Below are 13,894 nucleotides of genomic sequence, written 5' to 3' on the forward strand. Positions count from 1 at the left end.
CCAGCTCCTGGGGGTCTCACCGGGTTCACCTCCTGAGGCGCCACCTCTCCATGCTTCAGTTCTACCTGACCAGGTATGGTGCTGAGAGCATACGCTGCCGTGCCATGCCCCCACGCCCTCTGCTTGCTTCTTCCACATTGCCCCGCTGCACGCGACGGCCCACACAGTCCCATCTTTCCTTCCTTTTAGAAGCCTTCCTGTGCCACCAGGCAGAGGAAGAGGGGTCACACCTCTGTGTTGTCACATGCCTTGCACTATGTGCCCAGGCACCACATTAGTCACCCCATATTTCATGAGCCAGGCACGGTGGCTCATGCCTGTAATCCCAGCACTTTGGGAGGCTGAGGTGAGTGGATCACCTGAGGTCAGGAGTTTGAGACCAGCCTGGCCAACATGGTGAAAACCCATCTCTACTAAAAACACAAAATTAGCCAGGCGTAGTGGTGGATGCATGTAATCCCAGCTACTCGGGAGGCTGAGGCAGGAGAATCACTTAAACCCGGGAGGTGGAGGTTACAATGAGCCAAGATTGTGCCCCTAAACTCCAGCCTGGGGACAACAGAGCGAGACTGTGTCTAAAAAAAAAAAATGGCACTTTGAACTCCTTGGGTATAGAAATGGAGGCTTTGTTTATCTCTGATTCCCAGTGCCTACCACACTATTGGTATTCCCTAAAAGCATGTTGAACAAACACATTCCATTAATTAACACCTTTCAGCTTTTCTTTGCCGCTGCTTTTCCTACTATATTTACCTAACTGGAGCTCTGAACAAGATCATCCATTGAGGGTTTCCCGGCTGTCTTTAAATCCATTTATATTTTTACCTAGAGGCTCTCAATATTTTAAATTCTCCCTTTGGACTGTCTCGTTTCTACATCAGCAGTGTCTTGAGAAGTGGTCTGTCTTGAGTGAAAGATCTTTACAAACAAGTACAGTTTGATGTGGAGTCCTTTGGGACCAGGATTGGCTAAGGGAGGATGCAAATTTTACAGTAGAGTGCTTCACTTTGCTTCCTACTTGCTTCTCTGGGAGGAGTTTTGAACAGTGCAGCAGGAGGTTAGAAATCAAGGGTTCCATCTCGTTTTGCCACTGAGCCTGTGAGCACTTGCAAACAATTACAAAACATTTTCTTCTTTTTAAAGAAAAAAATCTTTTAAGCAGCTCAGCCTCTCTAAAGAAGTCCACAGGGAAATACGACCAGTCCCCTTTTCCACGTGCACAGCCTGTAGCTGGCTAATGGCCAGGCTTTTCCACATGCACAGCCTCGCTGGCTAATGGCCAGGCTGCTATTTGCAACACAGATACCTTTCAGAGGAATGAGGACACTGGCCCACCCTCTGGAGGGCTGCAGATGCCCTTTTGGTTTTTAATGAAGAGCTTCTAATTGGCTAAACCTTGGCACTTTTTTAGAGTGGGCAATGGTTTAAGTTGCAGAACCACAGGCATGGGGAAGAAACAACACAACAAATTGACTGGGGCATGTCTCTGCTTGCACACAGCGGCAGTCATTAAAAATGAAGGTGTGAGAGCCTATTTAATGGCATGAAATATATTTGCAGTGGATATGTGAAGAGATCAGGTTACAAAATAGCACCACTGTACAATCCCATTTTGAAAAAGCATAAATATATCTATGCGTATATGAAGAATACAAGAAATTGGCCGGGTGCGGTGGCTCACGCCTGTAATCCCAGCACTTTGGGAGGCCGAGGCAGGCGGATCACGAGGTCGGGAGATCGAGACCATCCTCGCTAACACAGTGAAACCCCAGCTTTACTAAAAATACAAAAACTTAGCTGGGAGTTGTGGCAGGCGGCTGTAGTCCCAGCTGCTTGGGAGGCTGAGGCAGGAGAATGGTGTGAACCTGGGAGGTGGAGCTTGCAGTGAGCTGAGATTGCGCCATTGCACTCCAGCCTGGGTGACAGAGTGAGACTCCATCGCAAAAAAAAAAAAAAAAAAAAAAAATGCCAGAAATTTCTCATTTCAGTTTTTAATTGATTTTAATTTTAATTTAATTTTTTTAGAGACAGGATCTTGCTCTATCATCTCGCCTGGAGTGCAGTGGCACGATCACGGCTCACTGCAGCCTTGAACTTCTGGGCTCCAGCAGTCCTCCTGCCTCAGTCTCCCAAGTAGCTGGGACTATAGCCGAGTGCCCCCATGCTCGGCTAAATTTTTTTTTTTTGTTTTATTTTTGTATTGATGGGGTCTTGCTATGTTTCCCAGGCTGCTCCGAAACTCCTGAGCTTAAGTGATCTTCTTGCCTTGGCCTCTCAAAGTGTTGAGATTATAGGCATGAGCCACTGTGCCCTGCCAAAAAACCTAGAAATTTAGAGGGCAATGTGTGTTTATCGCTGGATGATGGGCATAGTGGGAGCTTCTGTTTCCTTTCTGCCTGCATGTATTTTTCAAGTTTTCCAAAATAAGTCAAGGTGCAGTTTGATACAAGAACCACAACAGAGGTTATTAATAACAAAACCCTCCCTACCTGCTCCAGCAACAGCTCATGGATTCTAAGAATACCCCTTTGGCTTTCCAGGTTCCCAGAATATGCTTGAAATTTGCATTGATCTGTTTCGGTATAGGCAGCATTTTGGAACATATATATGGCAATGCCCATGAGAAGGTGAGGAGAGGAGAGGGCTGGGCTGGCTGGGAGCTACTCAGTGATAACAGACTTGACCCCAGGACCCAGGCCCATCCTTGAAACACTATCATTTCAATCCCTCCTATCAGTGTCACCAGTGGAAGAAATGGCCCAGTGGGGAAAGCATACTGTTTGTCATTTTATTGCCTTCTCTGTATCAATGTCACCAGTGGAAGAAGAAATAGCTCAGTAGGGAAAGCGTCCCTGAAGCTTTGCAGGCCTATGTGTGGGACCCAGCCTTGGCTGAGCCTTTTATTCCAAGGCAAGATTTTGTGAGTGGGTTTCCTGCTCTCCTGATAGGCAAAAGTCAGAAAGGCCTGGGGTCAGGGTAGAGCAGTCACTGTTGGGATCTAAGGGTAGAATTCCCATCTGAGGATGTCAGAACAACTTTGTCTTTATCTTGCAAGGATTAAGGAGACACCATGTTGTCTCAGCAGCTTCTGATATGAAGCACCTTGGACAAACACATTCATCTCTGAGTCCCTCATCTTTGTCTTCGATAATGACTACAATGACAGGCTGTTACAGGGGCCTAGGATTGACAGCAGAAAGAAAAAGTAACTTAAGCCCAAAGGCAGGAGTTAATAGAGATAAACCCATCAGGGACTGTTGAATCAATGTCATTCCAATTCATGTCTACGGGATCAGGGGATGTGGGACTTTGGCCACTCCCTGCACACCCTCCCGTCCACCCTCTAGCACCTTCCCAAAGCACTGGCTTTTCCTAGTCCCCTCCCAGGGCACAAGGCCTGAAGGCCTCAGCCTGGGCTCTCCCACTGTTTGCTCCTTCCTTTGCCCACCTGTCTCACCCACCTGCTCCCACCTGTCTCAAGTGCATGCCAAACCTCCATGCCCCCTGCACGCTCTGCCCAGATGCCTCTTCTCAGCCAGAGCCTGTCCAGGCTTCCATTCTCTTGTCTCCCCTGCCTCCTGATCACCCTCTTTATTTAAAGCCCTGGAAATGCTGCTTCTCTGCCTCCTGGTTCTGAACTGAAAGGTCTTTTGGATTCCCCAGTACTTGGTCTTTTTTTTTTTTTTTTTAAACAACTATTTATCTTTAGTCCCTGCAACAACTTTGCATTGTAGGTGGAATTTACAGCTGGGGAAACTGAGGCTTAAAAGGCCAGTGACCTGCATAAGGCCATGTGGCCAGGAAGTGGCAAAGCAGAGGTCTCATTGCTTCATGTGGCTTCCCAACTGTCAGTCACACACCCCTCCACTGCCCCTTCCAACTGGTTTTATTTGTTAAGCACCTTCTCTGAGGCAGGTTCTGTTCTAGGCATTTTCCACAAGTTATCACTGACCTTTTCATTCATTCAGTAAGCAGAGAACATGTGCCATGCTCCTTTCAAGGCAAGGAGAAGTGTTTCTTCTTTTATCACTCCACAAGAATTCCTGGATAGACTCACCGACAGGACACTGAAGGTAGGGCAAGGCGACCCATGGACCTCATTCTATGGCGTGGCACAGTAACCAGTTCTCACCCAGTCCTCCCAGCTACCTGGCATGGTAGATGACATCCTCCCTCATTTTTGGTGAGGAGTTCGTCTTTGAGGTTTAAGCAGTGGTCTCAAGGGCAGGGCCTGGCAGAGGATGGTGGCCTTGCAGTCAGTGTGTTCTGTTTGGCATATGAACTCCAGCCCCCAGCTATCCAGTGGTGAATATAAGGACTCCAAACCATTGAAAGATGATGCTGACTGAGCAATGCAACAACAACAACAACAAACAACTGCTAAAAATAAGGCTGCATTCAAGACTCAAATGTCACCTCTTTTGTGTGTGTGTGGGGAAAAGGACATTGCTTCTGAACATTTTGTTGGAAATGTTAAATATCTGATTTGGTTTGCTTGTGTCCCCACCCAAATCTCATCTTGAATTGTGCTCCCATAATTCCCATGTGTTGTGGGAAGGACCCGATGGGAGCTAATTGAATCATGGGGGCGGTTTCCTTCATACTGTTCTCTTGGTAGTGAATAAGTCTCACAAGATCTGGTGGTTTGATAAGCGGAAACCCCTTTTGCTTGGCTCTCATTCTGTCTCTTGCTGCTGCCATGTGAGACGTGCCTTTCACCTTCCACCTCCCCAGCCACATGGAACAGTAAGTCCAATAAACCTCTTTCTTTTGTAAATTGCCCAGTCTCAGGTATGTCTTTATCAGCAGCATGAACACAGACTAATACAGCATCTGTCTCCGGAAGTCGCCGGAGTCTTTGGGCAATCCTGAGCTCCTTCTCCTGTTCTCCTTACGTGACTGCTGCTGGAATCTCTTCTGACAGACAGAAAGGGGTTGAGCACTACACAGTGTATTCAGTGGGGGTAATGGGTGATATGAGCTCATCTTGTTGAATTACTGTTACTGCTGCTTTTCCTCCTCAGGAATGACATGGAGGCAGATGGGCTGGAGACACGTCCCAGGGGAAGTGTGGCTGCAGTTGAAGGCTGGGTCCCAGGGTGGGTGCTGGGCATGTGCCAGCCTATGAAGGCAAGGTAGGGGGAGAGCCTTGGGAGGAAAACAGAGCCGTGTTTTCTAATGAAGCTGCTGCAGGAAGGTTCCCTCCTGTGGGTCTATGCCCCAGCTGACTCCGATGAAGGACGGGGAAGCCACAGCTCCATGACTTTGATGGAGGAGCAGTTCCACTTTATTTCCCTGGACCTTCTGCTGAAGCTTTCCTTTGGGGATCTTCCGTCTACCCACTTTCTGTTCTGCATTTTCTTCTCTCTCCCTCTCTCCTGGGATGCTAAGTTATGAGACTATCAGGCATAAATGTTTGCAATTGAAATGGCTGATATGAATAGACAAATCCATCAGGGTAGGAGGGCGACTGAGAAAGAAACTGGTTGGCCATTTCTATCATCATGGTTTCCCTTGGAGCAATGGCTGCCATATGTTTCTCTGAAGTGTGGGATGATTGCAGTGGATGATGTTATTTTGGGCAAATTCTCTCCCCATTGTAAATGGAACCTTGGCAAACTGAAAAATGATTTCGTGAACAAGATTTGTAAAGTCAGCTCCACTGTGTGCCCCATGATATAGTTTGGATATTTATCAGTGCCGAAATCTCATGTTGAAATGTAATCCCCAATGTTGGGGGTGGGGTGGGGCCTGGTGGGAGGTGGTTGGATCATGGGGGTAGATCTCTCACGAATGGTTTAGCACCATCCCCTTGGTGCTTTCCTCACGATAATGAGTTCATGGGTGATCTGGCTGTTTAAAAGTATGTGGCAGCCAGGTGTGGTGGCTCATGCCTGTAATCCCAACACTTTGGGAGGCCAAGATGGGTGGATCACCTGAGGGGAGTTCGAGACCAGCCTGGCCAACATGGTGAAACCCTATCTCTACTAAAAATACAAAAATTAGATGGGCGTGGTGGCACACGCTTGTAGTCCCAGCTACTTGGGAAGCTGAGTCAGGAGAATCACTTGAGCCCTGGAGGTGGAGGTTGCAGTGAGCTGAGATGGTGCCACGGCACTCCAGCCTGGGCGACAGAGGGAGACTCTGTCTCCAAAAAAAGGTGTGTGGCACCTCCCATCCCTGCTCCTGCTTTCACTGTGTGGTGTGCCTGCTTGCCGTTTACCTTCTGCCATGAGTAAAAAGCTTCCTGAGGCCTCCCCAGAAGTAGATCCCAGCATTATGCTTCCTGTACAGCCTGCAGAACAGTGAGCCAATTAAACTTTTCTTCTTATAATTTCCCAGGCTCAAGTATTTCTTTATAGCAGTGCAAGAATGGCCTAATACACCTCACATGCCCACTAAGCAGCATCTGACTTTCTGGAAGCTTCTTTGGTGCCCCTTCCTCAGTAAGGCATGCGTAACTTTTCTTCCTCTTTCCCTCATCCCCTGGTCCCAATATACTAGATGAAGAGGAAGACGCAGTAGCATCGGAGTGAGAGGAAAGAAAAGGAGGAAATTGAGGTCAGAGTGGAAGCAGGTGTGAGAGGGTCCAGCAGAAGCAAACATGGCTGCCAAAGTGTTTGAGTCCATTGGCAAGTTTGGCCTGGCCTTAGCTGTTGCAGGAGGCGTGGTGGACTCTGCCTTATATAATGTGGATGGTGGGCACAGAGCTGTCATCTTTGACCGGTTCCGTGGAGTACAGGACATTGTGGTAGGGGAAGGGACTCACTTTCTCATCCCATGGGTACAGAAACCAATTATCTTTGACTGCCATTCTTGACCACGCAATGTGCCAGTCATCACTGGTAGCAAAGATTTACAGAATGTCAACATCACACTGCGCATCCTCTTCCGACCCGTCGCTAGCCAGCTTCCTCGCATCTTCACCAGCATCAGACAGGACTATGATGAGCATGTGCTGCCATCCATCACGACCGAGATCCTCAAGTCAGTGGTGGCTCGCTTTGATGCTGGAGAACTAATCACCCAGAGAGAGCTGGTCTCCAGGCAAGTGAGCGACGATCTTACAGAGCGAGCAGCCACCTTTGGGCTCATCCTGGATGACGTGTCCTTGACACATCTGACCTTCGGGAAGGAGTTCACAGAAGCGGTGGAAGCCAAACAGGTGGCTCAGCAGGAAGCAGAGAGGGCCAGATTTGTGGTGGAAAAGGCTGAGCAGCAGAAAAAGGCAGCCGTCATCTCTGCTGAGGGTGACTCCAAGGCGGCTGAGCTGATTGCCAACTCACTGGCCACTGCAGGGGACGGCCTGATGGAGCTGCGCAAGCTGGAAGCCGCGGTGGACATCACATACCAGCTCTCACGTTCTCGGAACATCACCTCCCTGCTGGTAGGTCAGTCCGTGCTCCTCCAGCTGCCCCAGTGAGGGTCCACCCTGCCTGCACCTCTGCAGGCTGACTGGGCCACAGCCCCGATGATTCTTAACACAGCCTTCCTTCTGCCCCCACCCCAGAAATCACTGTGAAATTTCATGATTGGCTTACAGCGAAGGAAATAAAGGTAAAATCACTTCAGATCTCTAAAAAAAAAAAAAAAAGAAAGAAAAGGAGGAAATGGAAAATAAAAGACTCTACTAGCTTTTTAGACAGGGATGGGGTGAGGTGGGGGGAGCTTTTTTTTTTCCCGAGATGGAGTCTCGCTCTGACTCCCAGGCTGGAGTGCAGTGGCCGGATCTCGGCTCACTGCAAGCTCCGCCTCCTGGGTCTACGCCATTCTCCTGCCTCATCCTCCCGAGTAGCTGGGACTACAGGTGCCCGCCACCTCGCCCGGCTAGTTTTTTGTATTTTTTAGTAGAGATGGGGTTTCACCATATTAGCCAGGATGGTCTCGATCTCCTGACCTCATGATCCGCCCGTCTCGGCCTCCCAAAGTGCTGGGATTACAGGCTTGAGCCACCGCGCCCGGCCAGGGGGAGCTTTAAACTCGACGAGAGAAACGTTGTATGCATGCAGGTATATATATATATTTTAATACAGTATCTTCTGTGAGGTACACACACAGAAATGCACAGGTCTTAAGAGCACAATTGAAGGAATTTCAACAAAGGACTATACCTATGTAACCAATACCTCCATGAAGATGTAGAATATTTCCATTTTGCCAGGAATTTCTCTTGTATTTACCACCAGTCAGTCATAACCCCCATAGGCAACCACTGTGCTGATTTTTCTCACAGTGGGTTAGTTTTGCATTTTCTAAAATTTTCCACTGTTTTGTATCTGGCTTCTTGTGCTCAGCATCATGCTGTTCACATTCATCCATATTGTTGCATGCATGGAGTAATTCATTCTTTTTTGAAGTTGCTGAGTCGTATTCAATTGTATGGATATACCATAATTTTAAGCCATTTTCTCATTGATATTGATGGACATTTGCATGTTTCTATTTTTTGACTATTATGAATAAAGCTTTTATGAATGTTTTTGTATAAGTCTTCCTGAGGACATATGTTCTCATTTTTCTTAGGTAAACACCTAAAAATGGAATTGCTGGTAGGTATGTATTTAGCTTTGTAAGAAACTGCCAAACAGTTTTCCAAAGAGATATCATTTTACTCACCCAAAACTGTGTATGGAAGTTCTAGTTGCTCCCTAATCTTGTCAACATTTGGTGTTGTAGGGTTTTTTTTTTTTTGCCATGAAAAATGGTGAAATATTTCTTTGAAATATTTCAAAGTGAAATGGTGAAATGGTGAATATTTCTTTGTGGTTTCATTTGCATGTCCTTGATGATTAATGATGTTGAGCACCTCTTCATTTGCTTATTGGCCATTTGTATGTTGTTCAGAAAGTGTCTGATCAAGGCTTTTGCCCAGAGTATAAAGTTTTGATTTGGCATGGACTGGCTTTTGGGTATTAAAATGGGACTTGCCAAGTGACCAGAAAGCTGAAGAATGTGCCTGGGATGCCACTGAGGGTCAGGGAAAGGGACACACTTGTAACAGAGGATGTTTGAAGGGAGGTGGCCAGAGATAAGTGGACTACTTCCTGATTATAGACAGTTTTTGGGAAAAAAAACTTCAGTTAACAAAGGAGAGGCAATCTTTTAGCGTCGTTCTCACAAACTTTGGCTTTGGGTCCTGGCTCTGCTGGTTTCTGTTCCTTGCCACCTTACCGGCATAACACGGACTCTCTCTGAGCCTCGGTTTTCTAGTCTGTACCATGCCTTGCAGGCCTGAGAGGTTCAGAGGAAATAAGACATTTGCAAATGCTCAGGAATGTGTGACATTCTGCAAATATTAAATCATCTACTGGGGGCCGCCTTTCTCTGACATCTCATTCTTCAGTATTCCTCAAGATGCCTTAAAGTTTTATTGAACAAGACCATGTTCTCCTCTCTACTTGAATAACCAATAGTCACTCACCTGGGATGTGGAAAGAATGTATTGTTTTCTGGATTATGTATCAATGCCTGTGAACCTGGCATCTCAGGCAGGTGAACTTCCTGTTCTTAGGTGGAGATTACTGGGTTCCCCAACCCATAAGATAATTAGCTGCTTTTATAGATCCAACTCCAGCTGATGAATCATTTTTTGTTTGTTTGTTTGTTTTTAAGACAGAGTCTCACTCTGTCACTCAGGTTGGAGTGCAGTGACGTGATCATGACTCACTGTAGCCTCGACCTCCTGGGCTCAAGTGATTCTCCAGACTCAGCCTCCCAAGTAGCTGAGACTACAGTTGTGTGCCACCATGCCTTGCTAATTTTTCTCACTATGTTGCCCAGGCTGGTCTCAAACTCCTGGGCTCAAGTGATCCTCTAGTCTTGTCCTCCTAAAATGATGGGATTACAGGCATGAGCCACTGTGCCCACATGAATTATTTTTCGTTTAGTTGAATTAACACACCTGAGACAAAAAGTAAACTTGCATGCTTTTCATTAATAAGTTCCATGAGGAAAGCAAGTCATGCTCACTTTTGTTTAAATCAAGACAGCTATAGACAAGAAAAAGAACAGGGCATCAACACATTATTTTCTTATTTTAATTATCTCGAATAAAAAAGGATCAAGGAGAGGAATCTGATAATAAATAGGGCGAGGCTAGCATGCAGGCTACTGATGTGAACACAGTAACTTTACTGGAACTTTTCTTTTTGGGAAAATCTCTTCAAAAGGCTCCTAGATTAAAGCTCTGATATCCCTTTCAGTGTGTTGAATTCTGAATTCTGAAGCTTGCTGGTTGGAAGGAAGCACAGGTAATTTTTTTTTTTTTTAATCCCAGGAACTCAGAGACTCAAAGGTTTTAAAGTCCTGTGCCCATGGCGAATTGCCAACTAAAAGGGGATGGAGCAGAACAGGGTCCCTAGGTGTGGAGACCATTGTCATCAAGAGTCAGAAAATGGAATGGCTCTGTATGTAGGTCAGCGACCCCCTCTCTACTGTGAGGTAAAAAAATTAAGGATGACCTAAAATCTACTGTGTTTAAAAAGATTGCAGAGAAAGTAGCTCTTTCTTGTCAAAGTGATAATGTTTATACTACCCGAAGCCAGACCTCCTCAGAGTATGACTTTAGGGGGACTCTTTAGAGCTGAAAAGCCATGGTCAAAACCTCAGGCCCTTTCGACATCTATTAACTTTTTATCCTTCAAGGTAGTTGGCTGTGTTATTGTAGAGGTGTTCAATGGGACCTGCCAGCATATTCCATTATCATCATTGATATTGAAGGGATTCTAAGTCAGCTATTACAGAGTTCTGCCTGAAATGCTGGTTTATTCATCACTTATCTTAAACATTCCCCCAATAATCCGGATTTAAATAAGTCAAGAGGGTCAAATTAAACAGCCAAAGGGAAAGATTCCCATAGAGCAGCACAGAGAAGAGAAAATGAAACAAGAAAGAAGAAAGAGGAGGAAGAAGAGGAAGACAGAAGAGAGATTTTTTTAAGTCCCCACGCTAATAAAAAGACATTTAAAAAGTCCTTATTAAACAATGGCCTGGGCCCGTATGATTTTTGTAAAACCAACAGAAGCCAGGATATTAGATTCTGTTGTGCAGCGTGTAAGCTGAGTAGCTCTGGTGGTCTGCAGGATATTAGATTCTAGTGTGCAGCGTGTAAGCTGGGTAGCTCTGGTGGTCTGCAGATGGCATCAGCCCCTTATGGTGTCCAAATGTAAGCTTGTTGGCTTCTCTTCAGGAGTACTGTAAGGGTTCACAGCATTTGTGTTTATTTTGTGCTATGATTGGGTGCTGCATTCTCATTTCTTAGTAAGAAGCAATACTTTTCTGATCCTTTAAAGTGGGAGAGAAGTTGGGGCCCAAGGTGTGAAGCAGACTTGATTTTTAAAAACCTTTTTATTTTAAAATTATTTTAGATATCTTTAGGAAAGATAGCATAGAGAGTTTCTCAATATCCTTCACCAGCTTCCCCTAAAGTTAATATCCAATATTATTATGGTATATTTGTCAAAACAAAGAAATTAACAATGGTACAAGACTATTAACCAAACTGTTGACTTTATTTGGATTTTACCATGTTTCCCACTAATGTTCATGTTCGATTTTAGGATCCAATGCAGGATACCATGTTGCACTTAAAGAACTTAATTTTGAACAAGAGAATAATAAATATAACCATGCATTTTGGCAAGGCAGGGAGGGAGGAATGGTGAATACCCTAACTTGGAATATCATCAAGTGGGTTATATTTTCCATAGGAACATGTTATAATGGGGAGTTTATATTCTTGACTAAAGACATTATAGCAAGTAAGTAATAAATGACCAACAACTATGGAGATAAAGGAAAGAAACATCAAGCTCCCAAATGAATTTGAAATAGTAAAATATAGTTTCAATTCCCATAAAAGAAATACAGTGATTAGACATGAGGCCCCAGTAATTGCAGTCAGCACCTGCGTAATTCTATTTGGTAGGTGCTCTTCTAAGCAAATTAGCTATAGCTATAGTAATTCATTCAATTCTCATAACCATCCTATGTAGTAGGCTCAATTATCATCCCTATTTTACAAGTGAGAACACAGAGACCCAGAAAAATTAAATAATGTGTCCAATGTTGCACAGCTAGTAAGTGTTGGAATTAGAATTCAACCTGGGCCTCAAATGTGTTAAATATGTAAGTATAGATATAAAATTGTATTGTATGAAAATGTGATCAAACTTGAATGCATTCAATGCACAATTGAATAATTTTGCCTCTTTTCTTAGTATATAGAAAGACTTTTGCAATTGATTTGGTTGGCTTCCGTCCTTTAATAAAGCTGATGCTTCTTTCTGTCTTAGAAACTTTCTGGTAGAAATCCACCAGCATCCCATTCTCAACCTCCATGCATACAATATATTTGACATATTTCTGGTCCAATGTTTGGCACATTGCCATATCATTACCTTCCTCTCCCCTGAAACTGCAAGCACTTTGAGGGCAGGGACTATGTCTAATGCAGCCCAGCTTCAGCCCCTCACAGGGTTCAATAACTGGTGATTGAATGCTTGCAGGAATGGAGTCAATATTGGTTGACCTTGGAGCTGTGTGTTTCAAAATAAATGGAATTTCTATAATTTTTTCACAAGGTGACACTTTTTCACATCCCAGCAAATCATCTATCAGATGAGTCAAGAACAAAAATTGCAAGTGAATGCAAGGTAGAAATTAATCCATGTTTAATTAATAATTGGAAAGAAAACCTGCTGGTGGAAAGTGGAGAATGCCTGCAGCTAAGGACAGAAATGTGTCACAAGGTTGGAACTTACTCCCCAGTATGATTGGCAACATTGGAATTCTCAACCTCCCAAAGGCCTTCTGGGCTCCCAGGCTGAGGGTTCTATGAAGAGGATCCAGGCAGAGCCTGGTGAGCTCTCTGAGTGGAGGAGATGGCACTGGAAGTCTAGGGATCCCAGGGCAGCTGGAGTTTGTAGGGTAGGGTGCTGGAGAGGAGAAAGCTTCACACAGAAAGAACTTTGCAGAGGGCCCCCTTGAGTATTCAGCTCAATACTAAGTAGTGTGTGGGCATGAGGAAACTGCCTAAGCTGTGGAAAGAACCACCTGAAAGGAAGGATTAGAACTGATTGAAATATGTCAAATATATTGTGTGCATAGAGGTTGAGAGTGTGGGCTGGTGGATTTCTACCAGAAAGTTTCTAGGACAGAAGTGGTGCAGTGCTCATCACATGCACAGGTTCAGGAATAATGGCTGTTCTCAGCAACCAAAGTGTGAAACCTTATAAATAATTAGGTATGGAGAGAGTACCAAAATGAGTTGTCTCAGTAGTAGAAAAAAAAAATTAACCTTAGACTAACCGCCAATTGAATTCTGACTAATAAAGCTTAAAAGCAAGACCCCAAAGGATCAAACTATTTCCAAGTACCTTTACATTCCAGAGCAGAGATCAAGAATATTGACAGGAATACAAAAATATCAAACACCCAATGAAATATAGAGAAAAAAAAAAAGCACAAAAAATCAAAAGTGACCCAGAGGCTGGGAGCAGTGGCTTATGCCTGTAATCCCAGCACTTTGGGAGGCTGAGGCAGGAGAATCATTTGAAGCCAGGAGTTTGAGACCAGCCTGGGCAGCAAAACAAGACCCCAATTCTACAATAAATAAATAAGTGACATAGAAATGACACAGGTGACAGAATTAGTAGGCAGGGCCATTAAAATAGTTGTTATAATTATATTTCACTTGTTTGAGAAGCTAGAAGAAAGACTGACCATGTTAAGTAAAATACAGAAACGTAAGTCCTAAAATTGGAATTCTGAAGTTGAAACGACAATGTTGGAGATAAAAATGTACTGGATAAGGTTCATGGCAGATCAGGTATTTCAGAAGATCAATCAATCAATCAATCAATCAGAGAGAGAGAGAGAGAGAGGCTGAGCAAAA

General features: G+C 44.7%; 1 protein-coding gene and 1 pseudogene across 2 annotated transcripts in view; one reads left to right on the forward strand and one right to left on the reverse strand.

Annotated features, from left to right (window-relative positions):
• Positions 1 to 13,894, reverse strand: part of ASB18 (ankyrin repeat and SOCS box containing 18) — a 73,278-nt gene that overhangs the window by 24,601 nt on the left and 34,783 nt on the right. The gene's annotated exons all lie outside the window — the stretch shown is intronic.
• Positions 6,467 to 7,583, forward strand: LOC101017889 (annotated as a pseudogene). The gene has a single exon (XR_635918.4). The product of XR_635918.4 is annotated as a prohibitin pseudogene (transcript).

Source organism: Papio anubis, chromosome 10 (assembly GCF_008728515.1).
Source record: "Papio anubis isolate 15944 chromosome 10, Panubis1.0, whole genome shotgun sequence".
NCBI classification, from domain to species: domain Eukaryota; kingdom Metazoa; phylum Chordata; class Mammalia; order Primates; family Cercopithecidae; genus Papio; species Papio anubis.